Source organism: Amblyomma americanum, chromosome 1 (genome assembly GCF_052857255.1).
Source record: "Amblyomma americanum isolate KBUSLIRL-KWMA chromosome 1, ASM5285725v1, whole genome shotgun sequence".
Classification (NCBI taxonomy): domain Eukaryota; kingdom Metazoa; phylum Arthropoda; class Arachnida; order Ixodida; family Ixodidae; genus Amblyomma; species Amblyomma americanum.
The window spans coordinates 58,670,521-58,693,998 of record NC_135497.1 but is presented as its reverse complement, the minus strand read 5'-3'; positions in this window follow the sequence as shown (position 1 = coordinate 58,693,998).

Below are 23,478 nucleotides of genomic sequence, written 5' to 3'. Positions count from 1 at the left end.
TTAAAAAAAACAGGCAGGGCAAATATGCGACTGAATTATCTTTTGAGCACTGCATATAAAGAAAGAGCATTGTTCGAAATGAATTGTCTAATAAGGGAAGCATACGAAAAGCACATGGTGTCATTCATTTGACTGCACAAATGACCGTATAAATGCCTTAAATTTTAGAACACAGGTGAAGGTGTTCGCGTTTCAAATTTGTTGAAACATGAATGCACATAAAATGCGCGGGTTCTCGTTCCATAATTAGTGTACACACGTGGAATACTAAATTTCTCTGTGTACAGCAGGATCCCCTTTATTCGACTGCAAGGCAGGAGCCATGACGTCAGCGCCGGCAACGAGCATGAACACGAAGCAAACATGCTTGGGGCCATCCGCGTTGCGACGAATTTATTGGGTGCTTGTTCGACTGACCTTATTTCCTTGCGGCATGAGACAAAGCTACCGCGTATCACCGTGAGTTACGTGCTTTGCGTGCTCCCTGGAGTTTGAGCCAACCGGCAGGCAGCTACCGGTGCTACGCCAACGGGGCAAGGGGGAGGGAGAGTGGCGTGCTGTGACAGCAGCACTCCTTCCAGAAAGACCAGAGGGGAGCGTCGTCCTGTCGGCTCGGGCTGAACGGACATTACGGGGAAGCATCGGAAGCTAAGAGCGGACTGCGGCATCCGGTTGTCTAGCCAGAGGAAACCGAACACGAAGTGTCATTGCATGAACATTGCGGTGATGCGCAGCAACTCCGCTTAGGTAGCGGTACTCGTCGGAGTTAGACGTGGTAACTGCAAAAAGTCTCGACGTCAAAATTTCGACCTCACTGAATGAGGACCTCACTCAACCTCAAACTCAGGCGTGAGGTTGAGGTCTGATTTGCTGACCTCTCACAAAATTTCGAGCCGTCGCCGACCTCACCTCACGACGTGAGGTTGAGGTCGACCTCATGAGGTTGGAACCTCATTCCCAAAAGTAAGTCCTGGCACGATTATTCCTTTCCAAATACCTCTCAGTATACTTCATACCTGTTGCACCACCGTAATTCACCATGCTTTCTTTATCACATCGAATCCTGCCGCCGCGGCACAAAAACTTGATTTGAGTCGTCGCGGCAGCTCGAGCGGGGAGGTTCCAATAAGTTGGAAAATTTTCGGTGCGACTCTCCTGCTCCACCGTTCAATGCGCTCAGCCGCTTGAACCAGATTCAAAGACTGGGGCGCCTCGTTGCGCGCGAGTCTCGATGCGTGAGCTTCTCCGGAGGACCAACTAGCCTTGGTACGTCAGGCGATCGACCTATTCTACGCTTAATTTGAGTCCTTAGTACACTTCTTTTCTACTTCCACTCGAAGTACCCTAGTACAGACGAGTAGCGCGCGCCATCGTCTGCTAGCCTGGGAGGTCACCGATAAAGTATGTATAGCTCCCCAGAGATGGCGTCACGGTAGTGCTTTCTGCAAGCCAACGTTATTAGTAAGCGCACTGGCCGCTTGCCCGAGGCCAACGTTTTTAAATGGAGTCAGTTTGAAAACAACTGTGGTAGTTTCGTCAGCAGTTGTTTAACAACATGGAGGAAGGAAAACTAACAACATCGGCGATCCGGGGAGCGGAGCGTACGCACGCGGTCGCCGCCTAGGTGGTGGTGCTGCTGTTCCCCCACCCGAGGCCCCCTATTTGAGGTGTCCTGCGCGTCGTCTGCTACTCCCTGCATGAAGAGCGTCAGCAGACTGCGGCTCGCGTGCGTACAAAAACGCATTTAAGGAACACAAACGTAGTTTTCGCTTTGAACAGATTACTGAAAAAAAGACTGTTTAGTAGCATTTATATAACCACGATCTTACCCGGGCAGGTTAAAGATGCGTTGACAAACGGAAGCTGACATGCGCATTCAATACAATACAGTCTGCTGCAACGCTATACGCGCACTATGCGAAAGCAGCTCGTTGTGGGAATCGCCAATGCTGCGCACAACGCGTATTTAAAATTAATGTCCGTCAAACTAGGTGCGTAAATCATCCAAACTTGGTAATGAAAAAGCAAGACTGACGTATGCCAAATCGCAGCGCGAATAAGCGAGTGGTTTAAAGGGGCCATGACATGGCCGTTATTCATATTGCAGTTTTGTGCTTCAGTAACTAATACAAGAGCTTAAGATTCAGCTTCCTTAACTTGGCTGCCGTGGGCGCGCAGTATATTCCAAAAAAATGCGATCGAAATTGAGAACGGGTAACTCCTCCCACAGGCAGCGACCGCCATATTGAATGCTACTGTGACGTCACCAGGGGATACACGAAGCAACGTCGTCTGCTCTCGATGCTGCAATGTGCGCAGCGAGGTCTCTTGTCCCCTGTACTTCCGCGGGTGGTCGAAGTCGTCCCCCATATATGAGTGACTGGTGCCGCAAAAGCGTTAATAATAGTGACGCAGTTATTCTTCAGGATATGCATAGGGTACGGTTACACTAGGCCGGCGGGACGGCGATCGCCGGTCGGTTGGCTGGTCGGTATGCAAATGCCGTCGCTGACGCACTGGTCTGTCAAGCTAGACCGATGACGACGCCAGCACGACCAACGACCCCGTATCGCAGTAGTGTAAAGAGTTAACTTAGTGGGAGCTGGCAGAGTGTGGTGGGGGACTAGTTGGTATGACATTCTATAAATTTAAGAATTTTAAAGCTTATTGTACCTGATGCTAGCCACGGCAACATACGCGATGTGCGTGCACCAGCGAAGATGTACTTTCATTCGGTGCCTACACATAGAACCTATAGGCGAGAAAATTGTGCGATACGGTCAGAAAACGCCGCACGACGCTGCCGTTCGTCGGCGTCGCCTGGGCTTGTGCGGCCGAGCGAAAGTTTCACGCCCGGAGAATAGACGGCCCGGAAAAGTGCGCTTGTGTACCTTATCCTTATCGAAAAAAGCGAAACGAGCGACTCCATTGCAAATCTTCGCACTTTCGTAATAATCAGCGGGGAACTCCTGCCAGATGCTTGAATTTCGGCCAAAGGTGGGCCGCTAACCCCTTTCGTCACGAGGCCTAGCGAGTGCGCAGGATTCGTGTGTGCGACTTCGGCGATTGAGGAGAGAGAATTCGCATGTTTTATCTATTGAAAATAGCTGTCGAGCGTAGTTTTGGCCGCATTGCCCTCAAAACGGCGACTGCCTACATCGCAGGGCGCGCGTACAATAAGGAGGAAGTGCCGATATGTGAGGCGGTCTGCACAGCATGTTCTGAAGGCAGCCGTCGGCGTCGACGTTGGACAACAAATCTGGTTGTTTTCACTAACTCAAGTAATGTCCGAACGTGTTCTTAGCTAAAGCTCTGTAAAATCAAATACTGATGACATGAGAGGAATCAGATACAATTAACGGGGAGCGCCGGTCATCCGCGAAGCGTTTCCCAAGCAGGCGATGTAGCATCAGCGCTGCTTATTGTAGTGTCATCATAGTGTGTAAATGAGCAAAACTACAATTTTTTGCGAGCAATACTACGTAATATTTGAGATAGAAAGATTCCACCTTGCGTTCTATGCCAAGCAAACGAGTAGTATTGTTTGCGCACAGCTATGTAAACAACCCCAGCGCGGGGCTGCATGCAGTTGTCGTGATCGTCGCGTTCCTAGGCCACAATGCGCACGCACAATAAACGCTAAATGATGTACTACTATTTTCAAAGGACTCATTTAGACGGCGGCGACTATTCATCGGTGCGGGCAGTGAAAGCATTCGAGTTGCGTAGAGTTTTGGAAGCGGCTTGGTTCATTCAAAAGGGTTCTACGAGCCGAAGGGAATGTATGTTCGACTTACAAATGCACACATGCAGCGGGAAGTCGTATCATTCGGCATTTTTCCCTGCTCCTTTCGTGCATCAAGGTTACTCTAGTGCCACCTTGTGATATTTTGAGTTTAATTATCGAACCGATGAATAGCGGACAAGAAATTGGTAGCCAGCCACCAAAAGAGAGAGAGAGACTCTTTAATGAAGAAACAGTGAATTTAGCCTGCGTTTCAATATCGCTGGCATGCTACTCTGCGTAGGGAGGGGAATTTGGGAGATAAAGACTGAAGGAGAGCAGCGTGGAAGAGGTGGAAAAAAAACGAAGATAAAATTCAGCCATGAAATGGGTACTAAGGATGCAGTGGCGAGTATTGATGTAACCTATGGAATGATGGAGTGCATAGTCCGACGAATGGGCTGACGAAGTTCACTGCATGAAGAAAGCATGAAGGTAACCTGCAAGTGAATTTAGAGCTTATCGAGATGTCCAATGTTTTTTAAATATCTAAAAAGAAAGTTCATTGCAAGTCTCTGTTGCCTGAAGCAGGCTAAGGGGCCTAAAACTTTGTCCATTGTTAGGGGCACTGGGCAGAGCTTCTGCATGCAATGTTCATAGTACGCACGCTCGTTAGCATACGCAGGGCACTCAAGCAGGATATGTTCCACAGTTTCTATCGAAGCACAGTTGTCACAATGCGGACTGTTCATTTGTCCAAAACGGTATCACAGGCCATTTGTATATGCAGCATTCAGACGAAGTCGGTGATAAAGTGTTTCGAGTTGTCGAGGAATTCTGGGTGAGAGTCTTGATCTAAGATGTGGGTCGATTGAGTGAAGAAATTGTTTCTGATGTGTCGGCAAACTCCAAAGCCGATACGTTTCTTCGTACGCAAAACTTTTAGCCATTTGGGACGCACGGCGCACATCGGCGAAGGCATGCACGGCACGTGCCGCTTTTCACATACGGGAGCACTTGACTGGCCAAAAGAAACCCAACTCATAACATAAAAATAACACGTTTATGAGCGGAAATAATAAAGCAAGGGTCCATCGATTTCTGTTTCCTCAGCAATCAGAAAAGGGGTGCCACGAGCAAGTCCGCTTTCTGAAGGATCGCTCAGGTCGCGTGCAAGCTGACGGCTTCCTAAAATAAAACACTGAAAATGCATTTTATTTCGATAAGCTAAAAAAAAGAAAACTTATCGAGCGACCGCCGTCTACGGTGTGCATGCAAGCACGTCAACAGCGCCCAGCGGACGACGCGGGGCGGGTATGCCCCTCTGACGTCAGCGATCAGAGGTTGCCAGACCAGCAAGTAGTTCGCAGAAGAACCGGAAAAAATTCGTTTTAAGAATATTTATCGCACTGAATCAACTGAAACTTGAGGGAATTTTGATTCAACAAGTTGAGAATTAAATGCAATAAGCAGGGCATGCGTGAAAATTCATGGCCCCTTTAACCGAGAGAAGCATTTTACAGTACGCGTTTAGCGTTGCCGCAGTCTATGGAGTGCTTTCAAACGCTGTCGCTTTACATGAACGAGCTGTTACAACTGACATTCGCATTATATTTCTATCTTGACATGTGAAAGAGAGGAGGGCTACTGAACTAAAAGGAGCGTTGGCCGTGAAAAAAAAAGGTAAGACAAATGGGTCTTCATTTTTAAAAATTCTTTTCCTAAGCTTCAGTCGCTTTGAGACCTTAAACCCTATAAACCTCGCATTATGATACATCGTTCTGGCGCACGAAAAACACGGACGAAGGAAGAACCGACACACAATCGCCGGACATCAACTGAAGTTTATTCACAGAAACCAGTCCTATATGTACACATGTGACCACCAGGTAACTGATATCAAAAGCACAAAATCGGGAAAACCAAAAGGCAATCAACCAGAGCCACAGGTTCCATATCGCACACGTGCCTTCATGCAAATCGCCCACAATTTTCGTGCGCCAGAACGATGTATCATAATGCGACTATGAACCAACTAGCCCAGCTGTCTACGCTTAACCTATAAACCTAACTGAAATGAAAAAAGTTTTATCAATCCAAACTACGATGGGGTGGGCGGCACGTCGTGCTTTCCCGATTTTGCAGTGTGGAATCACGGAAAGAAGGACTTTTAGTTTCGGCCGAGAACCATGCCAAAAAGCTCAACCCCGAGCATGCATCCAGCCCTGGCGCACGCGAACTTTGCAAGCACATCGTCGAAATCCAAGAAGTTATCAAAGGACACGCGCAGGCAATGCGAAACGCGGGCCAGTGTGGACAATTCCAAACTGACCATGTTACCAAGAGCCGCCAATTGGCAGCGCGGCGGCGAAGAGAAAGTCAAGAAAACTAGCGGGGTACTGTCGGCGGCCGAGAGGTGGCAAAAGGCTCAACCCCCCTCCCCCCCCCCCTTTCTGGCACCAGTTTTGTGCCACCAGTTTTGGCACTATTCTTCAGAGAGACTCGCCGCGGTGGCTCGATGGGTAGGGCGCTCGACTACTGATCCGGAGTTCCCGTGTTCGAACCCGACCGCGGTGGCTGCGTTTTTATGGAGGAAAAACGCTAAGGCGCCCGTGTGCTGCGCGACGTCAGTGCACGTTAAAATCCCCAGGTGGTCGAAATTTTTCCGCAGCCCTCCATTACGGCACCTCTCTCCTCCTTTCTTCTTTCACTCCCTCCTTTATTCCTTCCCGTACGGCGCGGTTAAGGTGTCTGCCGATATATGAGACAGGTACTGCGCCATTTCCTTTCCCCAAAGAGCAATTATTACTATTCTTCAGAGACCTTTCCTTGCCGAAAAAGTTTGTCTCGGCATGTAGTCAAGTACTAAGATGGCCTGGGGTGCCCCCAAAAATAAACCGCGAATGACGCCATTTGGATCCCAAAAAAATTTCAAGGTTTTCACGTTTTTAATGTATATTTGAAATCTAAATTTTGAGACGCTTTTTTTCGAATTGTTGCCTGAAACCTTGTTGTAACATTGTTAGCGTCAAGTTGAAATTTGCCCTTGCATTGTTCTTAAATTGAATTGCAAAAATCTCGCTTTATGCGAAAACGGCGGCACTGAGGGCCAGAAAACGCTACGCGGACAACGGCGGGCGAAAAAACAAAAATAACCAAATGGTCAGCCCATTCAATCAGTTTCACATATAAGAAAATTGTAAAAGTACTTTTTGTTGTTGGCGCGACACAAATTTTAAAAAGGAGTCGCATCAGTGTTGCAACCAGGCACACACTGCTGGCAACACGTGGTGGCGTCTCAACGGTCGAGTGAAACACGGTCCTTCGATGCCATTCGGTCAGCAGACGATGTCTACTAATTCAGTGGTAAAATTAGGGGAGGCATCGCCATCCACCCGAATTTGAAAAGGCAGAAGCTTGCAGCCAGGGTCCTTGCTACGGTAAGCAAAATGACCTTGTAAAGTAGTCGGCATCTTAATGTTACTATAATTTATAGCGCTCTTCATACCATAAATGAAATTGCTTCTGGTGGAATTCTGTTTTGTGTGTGGATTAAACAGGGTGTTTCACATCAGACTTTACGCAATTTTTAATAAGTCTTTTTCATTTAGAAGAGCGTTTTTTTCGGCATAGCGTTGTCAGCCGTGTATACATCAGAATAGAGCTACGACGTGCTAACTAGCAGGCTGGTTAACTATAATATTTAATAGTTATCTTTTAACTATTACTGTTAAGCACCTTAATTATTCACAAGCGTGTAGCCCACCGTAAATAATATCCATATCAGTTTTTAGAATTTCGAAACCTCGGTTGCCTTCGGTGCTGTGGCCCAACAAGTTTTGGCTATTTCGAAGAGTTACGTGCACTGGAGAGGTCGCTTCGCCTGCAAGATTCTCGAAAGCGCATGCATTTTGGTGCGATGTAAACAAAATTTGTTCGGCCACAGCGTCGAGGGAAGCCACATTTTCGAAATTCTAAAAACTGGTTTGGTTTGGTTTATGAGGGTTTAACGTCCCAAAGCGACTCAGGCTATGAGGGATGCCGTAGTGAAGGGCTCCGCAAATTTCGACCACCTGGGGTTCCTTAACGTGCACTGACATCGCACAGTACACGGGCCTATAGAATTTCGCCTCCATCGAAATTCGACCGCCGCGGCCGGGATCGAACCCGCGTCTTACGGGCCAGCAGCCTAGCGCCATAACCACTCAGACACCGCGGCGGCCTCATTCTAAACACTGATATGGATATTACTTAAAGTCGGCTACACGCTTCTCAACGGATAAGGAGACTAAGAATATTAGTTAAAAGTCAAGTATTCAGTATTAGGTAACCAGCCTGCTAGATACCACGTCTCAGCCGTGTTCCGATGTACTGCACCGCTGAGGACGCAGCCGAAAAAAGCGCCAGTCTAACTCAAGAAGCCGATTTTTAAAAATTATGTAAAATCTTTGGGGAAACACCTTGTATATTCATGTAAGGAAAAATGACACTACCGTACAGAGGTACCCCGCACTCACTTCAATATATCTGCAGGTCGACGGCCGGTGTTCATGATTCTGGTATCCCATTTAATTCAATAGAAACGGTGTATTAAACACTGTATTCGCTATGCACCACGGCTTCGGAGTGCGAATTGCTGGTCCGCTGCCTCAAACAAGGGAAATGCAAATAATTCCTTATCCATCTAGCACGTACGGGCTGGCTTTTTAATACCTGCGGTTGGTCAAACCTGTAGATAGAAACACGCACACCCTGTATACCGTGAGTATTCCGTCCAAGCATAATTTTTTAGAACAACTGAATTGGTGAAATCACTCCATTTGGCCGTCTTATCACAATATGTGCAACGCTGATGGCAGCTCTTGAGAGACCGGGATAGAAACCTTACCCGACCTTAGCAGATGATGGCGCCACATCGATACGACTCTACAAAAAATTTTCTTGCCAACAACAAAAAGTACTTCCCCAATTTTTTCCCTTGTTAATCTATTTGAATGAGTTGACCATTTGGCTATTTTTGTTTTGTCGCGCGCTGTTGCCCACATACCATTTTCTGGCCCAATAATGTGGCTAATTTACCAGAAATCGGGATAGTGGCAAATAAATTAAAGAGCAACGCAAGGGCAGTTTTCTACCTCAACGCAAACAATGTTAAGACAAGGGTTCAGACAACACTATAAAAAATTATGACCCAAAATATAGACTAAAACAGCATGAAGATGCAGGCTTCGGCTGAGGAAGAAATGAGCACGGGCAGGTCATGTAATGCGAAGGGAAAACAACCAGTGGCCGACGTAGTGAAGGCAAGCGTCAGAGGGTCACGTGGGCGGATGGAAGCTGGCCGGGGTGAGGTGGCCGCAGCTGGTACGTACAGGTGATGGAAGGACAATATGAAAGGCCGTTGTCCGCAGTGGACATAGGCAGGTGCTGCGGCTGCTGCTGATGATAAAGTGCGGACTGTACCTCGACGACAAAATGAAGAAAAAGTTTCACATTGAATAAAGTCTTTTCTGTCGCGCCCATAGTTTTTTTTTGTTCATATTTTCTCGGTTTTGCCGGCCAAGCTTGTTCTTCAAATTAAAGGTCTTTAAAATGCAAATAAGAATTTTCAGAAGTCACCCTTTTATTTTATCAATCGAGTCCAGACCTTTATACTTCGTGTGTGCGTGCGCGTTCGTTCGTTCGCGCGTGAGTGCGTGCGCAGCAAGCAGACACACGCCGCTTTGGATGCCTTTGCTGCAGCATGCTTAGCAGGAGAGGCGACAGGGATGAGGCGCGTACGCCAGAAACGGCGACAACCACGGTGAGAGGCGTCGCACCGCTTGCGGCTGGGGCGTCGGCTCTGCCGAAAAGCCGGAAGGAAGAGCCGGGCGAGCAGGCACGCGGCACGTGCAAGATGTTTCCTGCCACCGGACAACCCACCTCATCGGCCTCCGCCATTCATTCACCTGCACTGCACCGATGCAACTCGATTTCCGATCCGCCGCCTCGTGTAATAATTCAGCTGTCGATTCTGACCCCCCTACATACACAAAAGTGTCCGCCCGTGAGGATAGCAACATGCGAACAGATTCGCGAAATGGGACCCTGATCGGCTTGTGCCGGTCCTACCTTCGGAAGTACAGCACGATGTTTCAGCACTCAGCTGCAGTATAACCGGGAGGAAAAAAAAGTTCGTCCGGCAAGTTCGATAAATAAAAAATCTAGGTTATTGGCCTTGCCCGCTTATCCGCTTTCGACAGTTGTCGCTCAAGCCGAGAACAACACAGTGGTAGTGTAGCCGGCCGGGCTTGCGTCTCGATTAATGAAGCTTTGCAGCCTCTCCGTCTTGCAAATGACTGTGTAATACAGTACATACATATTCTGCGCACCATGCCCGCGCATACTCGGGAGGAGGGTTGGCGGGCTTTTCTCTTCTCGCCGCGAAAACGGTGCGTACGAACCAGTTCTATATTTTCCATCACATTATATGGTTGTACCGACATGCAAACAGATGCAAAAGTCCAGTAGCAGGTAATCAGTTCGCAGGTGCGACTCGTACATGAACTAACTTCGCAACTGCTCAAGAAAGTATCACTTTCCACGCAAAAACTTGCGCGTATACCGTACAATGTCCAGGAGGAGTTCCCTACGCGTTTCGGACGATGACACGTGGGAAGTTACAGCTTCCTAGAATTTAAAGTTCACTGAACCGTTATTTTATTCCCTCCTTTACCTCTATATGGCGTTGCAGCGTCTGAACGAGCGGGCTGCGGAGGCTGATTTGTTTGACGAGCGGCAGGCGGGTTTCCGTGGGATGCGGTGCACGGCTGATTCTATATCGGACGTTGTTACAGCGCTGGAGCATGCCAGGGCAGCAGGCCAGGTTGCGCTGCTGCTGCTACTGGACGTCTCGGGCGCTTTTGACAACGTTCACCGCGCACCAATTCTCGCGATGCTTGAGGGGGCTGGTGTGAGCGGGCGCCTTTTGCGATACGTTCATGGCTTCCTGAGCGGGAGCACCATGCGCTTACGAGTAGGGGGTAAGCTCTCCAAGCCTCGCCCGGTCGACATGGGCGTGCCGCAGGGCTCTGTCCTATCACCATTTCTGTTTAATGTGGCCATGTCGGTGGTGCCGGCCTCCCTCCACACGAGCGGGCGACACCATGTGTACATGTCCATATAAGCAGACGACATAGCTCTGTGGTACCGGGGACCACCGGGCGAGGTGATCCGCGTGCGGGGGTGCCTTCAGGGAGCCCTGACCGCAATCGATGCCAGCTTGCGCGGCCTTGGTCTGTCTCTGAGCGCGGACAAATCGGTGGCCATGGCCTGCGTTTCGCGCTCGCGCGCGCACCTTGCGCCACTGTCACTGGACGGGACTCCGATTCCTTGGCGTTAATCGGTGCGGTACCTTGGCCTGGACATCGACTGGCGCCTTTCCTTCCGCCCTACGGCTACCAAGGTCTGTCTGCAGATGAAGAGGATCACCGCCGCCGTGCACAAGCTCACCGCTCGAGGCCAGGGCATCTCCCAGCAAGCCGCGCTGCGTCTATACAATGCCGCAGCTTTGGGGGCGGTGCTCTATGTGCTGCCGCTCGTCACGGTGCGCAAGCCGTGCTGGAAGAAGCTCGAGCTTCGGCACCGCAAGTCCCTGCGCGTGTGCCTAGGCCTGCCCAAAAACTCGCAGTGCGCCGTAACGTTGGCCGAGGCAGGAGCGTGGCCTCTTGAGCTCCAAGCAGCGCGCAGGGCACTGAATCACATCGACCGGCTTCACCGCGCACCGGACGGCGGCTCGCTGCTGCAGCGTATGCGCTCGCACCCGTGCTCACGAATGGGCGCGGCGCTGCTCGAGTATGAGCAATTGACCCAAGGCCCACCCCCTTACGGCTCCTGCGCGCCCTGGCCTGCTGCCTTGGAGGTACAGCGAGAGACCGTCGGCATCGCGGGAAAGCAGAGCACACCCCTCTGTGCTGTGCAGCAGCTGGCCAGAGCCGTCATACACGAGGAGCTCCATGACCATCTCCTCGTGTACACCGACGGCTCAGTGGCCCGCGACAGCTGCTCCCTTGCTGCGGCGGCCACCATCCCCGCCCTGCGACTGCACAGCCAGCAACACGCAGCCTTCCTGGGCTCCTCCACCACGGCGGAGTTGATGGGGATCCGGCTCGGGCTGGACCTGCTGCTCACCCTCGGCCCTCCGCCGCCCAGGAGTGCTCTGCTGTGCGACTCCCGTGCCGCCCTCAGCCGCCTGCAATCTAACGGCCGCGGTACCCCACTAGTGCGGGAAATTCGCTCCCGCATCGAGCGCCTTGCGCAGAGAGGTTGTGCCGTGCGTGCACAGTGGGTTCCCGGTCACTGCGGCATCGCCGGCAACGAAGAAGTTGACGACCTCGCGACCGCTGCACACCAGCTACCTGCCAGCGATCTGCCCCTTGCGCTGGAGGACGTGCGTGCGGCCATCCACGACCATCTCCGAAAGCAGCACCCCGACTCGCATCGCGGGAGGTGAGCGCATCGACAGTGTCACCGGCTGTCGCGCACTTACACGGTCACAACGTGCAATGATCCTCCGCGCGCGCATTGGCTGCGTGTGGCCCGGGAAACGACGGGTGCGTCACGGAATCGCGACGAGTGATGTGTGTGACGGATGCGGTGCAGTGGAAACACTAGAACATCTGCTCCTTCGCTGCTCCGCGTTCGCCGATGCTCGTCGCGATATGCTCGCGGCCTATAGGGCGCAGGGCATACTACCAGACTCCATCAAGACGCTATTGTGGCCGCAGGGCAGTGCGCGCACTCGTGAGCGAACTTTGGTGAGCCTCTGTGCATTCCTCGAACACACGGGCTTGACGTCCCGTCTGTTCTCCGTCAGGTAGTTACACGCAGTGACCGACGCTCCGCGAGTTCTACCTTGAACGATTAATAACTGAACGTCCCACTCCAGTTGTAACCAACACGGTGCTGTGCGCGTGTGTGATTTAATTCCTCTAAAATGAACTAATCACGCGCACAACCTGGACACACTTCTTATTGTGTAAATAGTTTGTACATATTACTTCTCCCTCTGTCCTCTATTCCTGTCCCCTCACCTCTTTCTTTTCATTTCTCCATTCTGCCTGCTGTCCTTTATTTCCGCTGCCCCTGCTCAGGTGCTTCAGTATCGATGGCAGATGCCGGGGCTAGCAAAAATCTTATCCTTCCTTTTTACTATTTTTAATAAAACCACTACCACCACCACCACCTTTACCTCTTCCCTTACGGCGCGGTTGAGGTGTCCACCGAGATGCGAAACAGTTACTGCGCCATTTCCTTTCCTCAAAAAACAGTTTTCACCATCCAGATGCGCCCCATCTTGTGCCACCTGGTAACTCCTCAAAAAAAATAATGTGGATTTGCTCAGCCAATCCACGATATACAAAGCGAAAGACGACGGCGTTCACCGTGTTCATTGGTGTTGGCGTTGACAATGTTCTAGGCGGCGATGGATTTGAGCAAAGGAAGGGCGCATAACTGGCTCCAGTGATATGCGGACGCCTCATTCGTGCTTTGATATATGTACGGTGGTGAGAGAGATGTGGCCTGAATTCATTAAAGCTGACAGCGTTGTGGCTGACATGCGGCACAGCAGCTGTAGCTAGGCCGCAGCGTTCATTTGGTGATCAATCTCTCGCGATCAACCATTAACTGCATGCCACCTCCCAGGGTGGCAGGGAGGGCGTGCTGCTTACAGAATGTGCGGAACACAATCAAAGCAGGCTTTTGCAATTTGGACACGAACGCCACGTACATGAAAGCGAAATTGAGGTTTCCACTGACCCGCTGAGCCGATCGTGTGCCTTTCCTTTCGTGAAAATGAACGGCCTTTGCAAAATTGTCAACGCCAATGAACTCTATTCACACCGTCGGCTCACTTTGGGTTTTGAGGAAAGGAAATGACACAGTAACCGTCTCACATATCTCGCTGGACGCCCGAACCGCGCCGTAAAGGAAGAGATAAAGGAGGGAGGGAAAGAAGAAAGAAAACATGTAATTGAAAGTAGTATTTTGAGGAAAGGTGCTGCGCAGCAGCGGTACACCTGTGGCTCGGTGCTACTAGTGGCGCATGCGCAGTAGTGACTGGGGAGAGAGAGAGAGAAAAGGCGACGGAGTCGGCGGCGGGCACCTGCGCCGTGCGTGACGTCATTCGTGATCCGACATACGCCGGCTCGCGTGAAGCTTGGTGGCGACCCGCGTAGTGAAGCTTTTCGCTTCAAAAATGATATTGCCGCCCTCAGCCGGCTGCAATCCACCGGCCGCGGCACCCCACTAGTGCCGGATATTTCCTCGCGCATCGAGGATGCGCCGTGCGTGCACAGTGGGTGCCCGGTCACTGCGGCATCGCCGGCAACGAAGAAGCTGACGACCTCGCGACCACCGCACATACACTACCCGCCAGTGATCTTCCCCTTGCGCTAGAGGATAGTTTTATACCTAGTCGGTAAGTTCGAAGAACATCACTGTATGCTGACCAACGTTCCGCAGTGTTTGCACGTTTTGCAAGGCGAAAGACGCGCTTCTTCTTATTCAAAAGTCGTTTCAAGGCGACGGTGAACCACGCTGATCGAGATTATTGTCTAATTCGGCGCATTGGGACGTACTGATCGACTCGCGACGAGACTGTGTTCTTAAATGATGTCAAATTTTGGTCAACGGTTCTCTCGAAGAAGGTAGGCATGCAGTTATCTATGAAGAGTGCTAGTTCGCTGTTAATTGATGTGTAGTCACCTTGGAATGGTCTCTAACTGTCTTGATGCTACTAACTTTTTTAGTAAGCGCTGTTATTTCGAAGTGATTAAGACAATGATCACTCAAACCGGGCATATAGGTTACACGATGTAGAAGATAAGGTGCAGTGGTAAGAATTAAGTCTAACAGGTTAGATGTAGCAGAACCAAACCTTGTAGGCTCTGAAACAAGCTGTGTAAGGTGAAACTGCATGCATATGTTCAAAAAGGGTTGGCTGGCTGCGGAAGTATCTCTGACAGTTGCAAAGAGACCGGACCAATCTATTTGGGGAAAATTAAATTCTCTCAAGAGAAATAAAGGCAGTGAAGCGAATTGTGTAACCAAAATATTCAATGCATCGTGTAAGTCCTCACAAAAAGATGGTGCCGCGTTGAGCGGCCTATAGCACACACAGAATAATGCACTTTGGTAGCGAATGTTTACGCAGACAATAAGCATTTCGAGGGCAGTAGGGACAATGACTATGTCTGATACGAGGTAGTTTGAAACGGCAGTCAGTACACCACCTCCGTGTTTTGCAGCCCTGCCTTGGCAAAAGATGGTGTAATTTTTTTCACAGTCAAGCAATTCTGCATTACTTACAGCGTTTGAAAGCCACGTTTCCGTTAACACCACCACATCGGCAGTGCATGCACCAATTACAAATGATAGATCATGGCGTTTGATCACAATACTCCGGATGATTGTGAAGAGAAACGATAGATTCCGGCGGACGACCTCAGGGGCACGTTTTTGGGTTAGGATAAAGATGTATCTGCGTCGGTGCGGGAAGTGCCAGAAGAAGAGCCGGCTGGACTGCTGTCACTGAAAGGCCCAATTTCGCACACGGTGTCGGTGTGCGCTAGGTAAACATAACATTTATTGCCGATATGAAGTTTGTTATACCGTACTGAAAATTTTTGCCGCTTTGAGTACCAAATCGAAAAGCTTTTTTTCTAACACCCCTTGTCGCTTTGCAAAAATCTTCCCTAACGGTTACCGTGGAAGCTTTTAACTTTTTTTTGAGGCAATAATAGTTTCCTGAAGTTTAAATTACACAAATTTAACAATAATCGGGTGGCATTTGTCGAGAACAAAGCAGCCTAATCTATGGGCTCGAGATGTGCGTTCGTCGCTCTTATCCAAACCGATGTTAAGCGCGGTATTCAGAATGGACCAGATTTTTTCTTCGGATTCCGCACATGTCTCCTGACAACTATCGTCGATACTGTGGAATATTAAGTTATCTCGGCGTGAACGATCTTCAAATTCGTTCAGTCTCTGATAAGTGCTGCGACATGATCAACACTTTCGATCTGCGGCATCTCAGATGTGCGAATATTGTTTTCCAGTGCAGTATAAGACGACCATCGATCTGCAATCTGCAGCTCCATTGAATTTTGGGTCGCCTTAACTTCATTAAGTGCGGTCATAACTTCGTCGTGCCTTGAATGCATTTTATCATGTTAAGATTTTATTAGTGAGACTAATTCACTGTATTGCTGGAAAGACTCCTGCTTAGAGGGTCCAGGATTCAACTCAACGTCACCGGAAAGTATCAGTCGATGCCGGTGTCTTGACCAAGGTGGGTTGCAGAAAGTGGTCTTCAAAAAAGGGGCAGTTCCCTCGCAGCGAATTGGTCCGGCTATCGGTGAGTCGAAAAGCTGGAGGCTGTCATCCAGCGTCAGCAGCAATGGACGCAACTGCGCAGTCGTGGCGCCGAGACGATGATTCCACGGGGCAAGTAGAATCAAGCTCTGCACGAAGAGACGATATGACGTTTGATGCATGTTCTCTGTTGCCGTACTCGCTGTTGCCGTCTATCGCAAATGCTTGTATTTTGCAGTTGTGTATTTACTCTATGGACTCGAACTTGTCCAGTGTTTTGCTGAATAAAGGAATGAATTTCTGCCCAACGTTTCTCTCTCTCTCTCTCCATGTAAATAGAACAGGTGTCGAGCTAAATCTAACCATGTTTTTAACAATATAAGGAGTGTCCTACTGGTGTGCTGTGCGATGTGAGTGCACGTGAAAGATCCCCAGGTGGTCGAAATTATTCCACAGCAATCCAATACGGCACCTCTTTCTTCCTTTCTTCTTTCACTCCCTTCTTTATCCCTTCCCTTACGGTGCGGTGTCTAACGTGACGTGTCCAACCATATATGAGACAGATACTACGCCATCTCCTTTCCCCAAAGACCAATTATTATTATTAAGGAGTGTGCTAGGCGTAAAATGGGTTCAGTACTGCTGAGGGTCGTGTGGCCTACTCTGCAGTATCTATTCAAGGCAAAACTTGAGTTTCATTCCGGTGTGCTTATATGACACTGCCCAGCCAGCGACGAATTTGAACGGTTTGTGATTCCGAGCTGGCAATATTGCCAAGTGGGCGTCGACGCTGCCAAGTGTCGGCTACAAAAGCGTCTGAGCAGCACTGTAACGATGGGGCGTGGAACCGGCGAGATGGCGGTGACCCTTACAAGCTTTCTACTGCTCACGCAGGTTGGTCTTTTTCACCCTTTGAAACCGTCGCACTACATTTTGCCGGTTCCACCCCAAATGCTTTATCTTACTTTTTCCTGTAAGCCACGCGGTTTGGTGTTGTCAAATCGTCTGTATGTTAAGAGGCATTTTTCAGTTTTTCGTAGCCCAGCGTTTTATCTGCTAATCTTGTTGCTTTTTGGCGGGGATATTGAGAGTAACCCTGGCCCAGCAACAGCTGAACAATTTCAGGAGCTGTTGAATGGTCAAACCACAATTCTTTCCAAGTTATCGCAGCTTACCACGGACGTAACTGACGTAAAAGCCCGGCTTGTTGTATTGGAAACTACGTTAGGGAAAATTGACGCAATTGAAACAGCTCTAGCCAACGTTGAAGATCAACAACGAAAAGATCATGAAGTTCTGACAAGCATGATTGCAAAAATAGACTATTTGGAAAATCGTGGAAGGCGTAATAATTTGATTTTTTACGGCTTAACTGATTCTGATGACAGTGAGACGGCAGCCAAGTCTGAGGAGCTTATCATAAGTCAGTGCACTGAGAAGCTGGAATTGTCTTCCGTGTCTATTGAACGTGCTCATAGGCTGGGTAAATTCTCCCAAGGAAAAAATCGGCCTATCATTGTGCGCTTCAATTCCTTTAAAGACCGCCAGGCTGTGCTTGCAAATGCATTCAAGCTCAAGGGATCCAGTGTTGCTATATCTGAAGACTTTTCCCGTACTCTCCGTGATAAGAGAAAGAAGTTATGGGATTATGCCAAACAAAATGGCGAAAAAGGCGTGAAAGCAGTTCTGAAATATGATGCGCTTCATTTGGGTAGTAGGCGTTTACAATGGAACAGTGAAGCCGGCACCGTGCGGGAACAATGACAAACCACTGTTCATTCTGCGATATGCCCAGTCAGCATTTTGTCAATCAATTGCCGCAGTATAAAAAATAAAGTTGATGACTTTCACTTTCTTCTTCGTACCGTACAACCGACCTTTGTTTTGGGAACAGAATCGTGGCTCGATCCGACCATCTCAAGCGCTGAAATATTTCCTGACACGCACGAGTGTTTTCGTCGCGACCGTTGTGCACGTGGCGGAGGAGTGTTTATTTTCGTCCATAAAAGTGTCCCGTGCGCTCAAATGGAATTCTCTGATAGTGAAACTGATTTGGTTGTTTGCAAAGTACGACTGCCGAACGGGAAAGCAATGGTTCTTGGGTCATTTTATAGGCCTCCTGGTCCTTCTGTAAAGCCGCTATTTGGCTTATCTCATTTTCTTGAAACCATTAACACTGAATGCCTTGTTTTAGGGGGGGACTTTAACCTTCCGGACATTGACTGGTCAGCTGACGAACCAAGAGATATAGCTCGAGGGAATCTATACTCAACTTTTTTTTGACATTTTAGATTCCAACACCTTTTGTCAGTATGTGCATGAGCCATCACGAACGGACGGAACTGGTCACGTACTCGACCTCTTGCTGTGTAACGTGCCTGATGTTGTATGCAATGTACAAGTGTTGCCTGGTTTGAGCGACCACAATATTATTCTAGCAGATTTATTAGTTCACTATGTGAAGGTTGCAAAACCACCTAGGCGAAAGATTTATGTCTACAGCAGGGCCAACTACGAGGCGATTAGCGCTGCTTTCGATTCGTTCTTTCCAACTTTTGATGAACTCGCGGATAACTTAAATATCGAACAGCTATGGAATACATTCAAACAGAAATTGTTCGAATTACGTGAAGATTTTATTCCATCAAGCGTTATATCAAGTAAGAGAGCTCGAGATAAACCCTGATTTAACACCGAGTTGCGTGCCCTTGTTCGCAGACAGCGACGAATGTATCGAAGATACAAGTTGTCTTAATCACCAGAGTGTTTGGCCTTGCTGAAAACATTAAAAAATGAATTCAGACAGAAGTCTCACATCGCTAAAGACTTGTATTTTTCGAATTTAGGAGAAAAACTTGTCAGAGATACCAAAGAATTTTGGAGATATGTGAAGCGTAATGGTAAGGATGACAGCTCAGTACCTGCTCTGAAAAATGATGAGATAATCATCCATGATGATGAGGCTAAAGTTGAAATGTTTAGCCGTTATTTTTCATCTGTGTTTTTGCCACCTAGTTCACGTTCTGTCTGTTTTGCATTACCTCTTGAAATAGATTGCATGCCGGAAGTTACTTTTTGTGTTGACGGTGTGCGTAAATTATTGAAGGATTTGAATCAGGCTAAGGCTTGTGGCCCTGATGACATTCCTGCCGCAATTTTAAGGAATTGTGCGGATACATTATGTCTGTATATTACCCGGCTGTTCCAGAAGTCTCTTAATAAAACCGACTTGCCTGCTGATTGGAAGGTAGCGCGTGTCGTGCCCATACATAAGAGTGGTATGCGAAACTCCGTTCAGAACTACAGACCCGTTTCCTTAACCAGCATAACCTGTAAAATTATGGAGCATGTAATATATAGTTGCGTTATGGTCCATCTCACCAAACACAATCCCCTATGCACTAGTCAACATGGCTTCAGGCGTGGATTTTCCTGCAGTACGCAGCTGGTAGAGTTCGTTCATAATTTTGCATCGGCAATCGATAAGCAACAAATTGTGGACTGCGTTTTCTTGGATTTCCGCAAAGCATTTGATGTTGTCGCGCAGTCTTCTTCTCTCCAAATTGAAAGCGTATAACCTGGATTGTAATGTAATTGCGTGGATTGCAGAATATCTGTCGTTACGAAGGCAGGCTGTTGTTCTGAACGGTATTTCTTCACAGTATGCACCAGTTACGTCGGGAGTTCCCCAAGGCTCAGTATTGGGACCACTTTTGTTTTTGCTGTATATTAATGATATTTCAGTTGGCATACAGTCTTCATTCAGGATGTTTGCCGATGATTGTGTTGTTTACAGAGTAGTAAATTCCACTTCTGATTCACAAATCCTGCAAACTGATTTAGATACTGCGGCAGACTGGTGTGTACGTTGGGACATGTCCTTGAATATAAACAAAACTGTTCACGTCACCTTCACAAGAAAACGTGCTAATCATCCGTATAGGTATAGAATTAATGATTTTACTCTCAACATAAGCAAGTCATTTAAATATCTGGGCGTCTTTTTCACATCGGACTTACGATGGAATAAGCACATTAATTATATTGCGAATAAGGCAGCGTCACGTTTGGGTATTCTACGGCGGAATTTTATCCATTTATCAAGTAACTTAAAAACACAGCTGTATTTCAGTTATGTACGCTCCATACTTGAATATGGATGTGTTTGCTGGGACCCACACACATCTGAGTGTGTAGTAAAATTGGAGAAAATTCAGAATAGGGCAGTTAGATTTGTTCTTGGTAATTATAATTGGCAAGTTAGTATGACGGAAAGCAAACGAAAACTTAACTGGCAAGAGTTGAAGGACCGTAGAAGGTACATCAGATTGAAATTTTTCCATGAGATTTATTATTCAAAAACTGGCATAAACCGCGAACAATATATCCAGGCACCTCATTATATAATAAAGCGACTGGACCACTGCTTGAAGGTCAGAGAATTTTCTTGCAAGGGTGACGTCTTGCGTTATTCTTTTTTTTTTAGAACTGTTCGGGACTGGAACAGTTTCCCATCGAGCATTGTATGTATTGCAACTAACGAAGCATTTTTCCATGCACTGCAATAATTGCTTTATACCTATAAATGAAGGCTGTACCCCCCTGCTGAAATGCCCTGCGGGGCGATGCAGGTAACTAATAAATAAAAAAATAAATAAATAAAGTGACCTTCGCGCTTGGCGATCTCATATCAACAGACTGAAGAAGTTGGCGCGGGAAAAACTAGGACAAGCGAGACAAACAAAGACGAGTGCTTGTCTTTTTTTTAATTAATTGGTGTTTGGGGAAAGGAAATGGCGCGGTATCTGTCTCATATATCGTTGGACACCTGAACCGCACCGTAAGGGAAGGGATAAAGGAGGGAGAGAAAGAAGAAAGGAAGAAGAGGTCCCGTAGTGGAGGGCTCCGGAATAATTTCGACCACCTGGGTATCTTTAACGTGCACTGACATCGCACAGCATACGGGCGCCTTTACGTTTTTCCTCCATAAAAACGCAGGCGCCGCGGTCGGGTTCGAACCCGGGAACTCCGGATCAGTAGTCGAGCGCCCTAACCACTGAGCCACCGCGGCGGGTGAACGCGCTTGTCTCGCTTGTCCTTGTTTTTCCGCGCCCACTTCTTCAGTATGAACGTCAACCAACTAGCCCAACTTTCTGCCCTCATAGCAACAGCTTTAAGTCAGATGACAAGCCTATTTTGACTAGGGCCAATGCGATGGTGTCTCCAAATTAGACCCGGGTCGTTTCCGAAATGTTGCCCATCCCACCCTCGAAATTCGACCTTCATTGATTTGGACCAAAATCTATTTTCAGGCTAACTGCAATGTGCTCGATACGATGGCAGCCTCTAAATTTGACCTGAGCCAGCCACGAAATTTGACCTCGGCCGATTTAGACCAACCATACCTGAGCGTCCAACCTTATTGAGCGTGCAACCATAAGTGAGCGTGCCCGACACGATGACGACCTGTAAATCTGGTCCGGGCCATTGCCAAAATGCTTTCGCTCGACCATTTGTATAACCATGATTAAACCCTGCCTAACTTTCTTTTTCGCACTGCACAGTCGATTAATTAGTTTATACTGACTAGCTTGCTTTTTAAATATTAACTTCTTGTTCGCAGCAAGGTGCCGTCCGAGTAATTTATTTCTTCAAGCTCTAAAAAATAGCGCGAGGAATCCATATACACAACAGTGGTGCTACTTGAGCGCAGCAAATGCATATTCATTTATCGTATATCCCGCGCCCATAGCAAACACAAAACTCATCGGTGACCCATTTACCAGGAACGCCTTGTATATTGCGAAATAAAATAAAACCGTCATCCGCACCCAGCTTTTTGGGGCGCAAGACGCGTGCATCTCCCGACGGAGAAAAGAAAAAGAAATGGAGAGGTGGGGGGGGGGGGGGCTTCTTTTGTGCCCGCGCACCCACGCACCGGCGCATCGCCGCCGGCGAAGCCGCGAAAGGGAAGCTGCGACGCTCGCCAGCGCCATCTCTCGCTCGCAACAAGCAAGCCGTGGGTCACGTGAGTCGATTTCGAACCAGGTTGAGCAGTACTTAAACCATAGACATTTTTTTTTTTTTTCTGCAACCTCGCCACCAATGCTTCTATACAAAACAGGCGCACGTTCGGTTTCTGAACTCGGGACCGCACAATGGAGCCAAACATTCCTGGCGCCTAGGCGGTTCTCTTTATTACACAGAACGCTCATGTGTGCACTAATATTCTAAAGAAATGCAGCACTTTTTGCTCTGCTTCCTGATCGCTTGAGCGTAAGTAGCGACGAAATATCTCTATCTCACATGCTTCTTTTACCTTCAAATTAATATTTGCATATAATTGACCTTTATCGGAAAAGAGCCAACATTGAAAGGAGAGCTTATATCATCCCATTCCTACGTCGTAAGTGCGAGGGCAGCCGTGGATTACTACAGCATAATAATAATAATAATAATAATAATAATAATAATAATAATAATAATAATAATAATAATTGGTTTTTTGGGAAAGGAAATGGCGCAGTATCTGTCGTTGGTCACCTGAACCGCGCCGTAAAGGAAGGGATAAAGGAGGGAGTGAAAGAAGAAAGGAAAAAATAGGTGCCGTAGTGGAGGGCTCCCGAATAATTTCGACCACCTCGGGATCTTTAATGTGGCACTGACATCGCATAACACACGGGCGCCTTAGCGTTTTTTCTCTGAAGCAGGAAAATAGTAAATATTTGTGAAGAAAATGTTATGTGGAATTGCTCGGCTAATCCAGGATTTACAAAGCGAAAGACCTCGGCGTTCACTGAGTTCATTGGCGTTGGCGTTGACTATGTTCTAGACGACGATGGCTTTGATGAAAGGAATGGGGGAATAACTGGCTCCCTGGATATGCAGACGCCTCATTCGTACTTTGATACATGTGACGGTGGTGAAAGAGATGGGGCCGGAATGCATTAGCGGTGACAGCGCTGTGGCTGACATGCGGCCCTGCAGCAATACCTAGGCCGCAGCGTTCATTTGGTGATCAAACTTGCGATCAACCGCTAAATGCATGCGACCTCCCAGGGTGGCAGGGAGGGCGCTCTGCTTATCCAGTGTGCGGAACGCAATCAAAGCAGGCTTTTGCAGTTGGGCAGCAACGCCACGTACATGAACGCGAGTTTGAGGTCTCCACTTACCCGCGGAGCCGATCGTGCGCCTTCCCTTTCGTGAAAATGAACGGCCTTTGCAAAGTTGTCAACGCCAATGAACTCTATAGGCGCCGTCGGCTCACTTGTTTGGTTTTTGAGGAAAGGAAATGGCACAGTAACCGCCTCACATATCTCGGTGGACGCCCGAGCCGCGGCGTAAAGGAATTGATAAAGTAGGGAGGGAAAGTAGAGAAAACTGATAACTGAAAGTAGGAT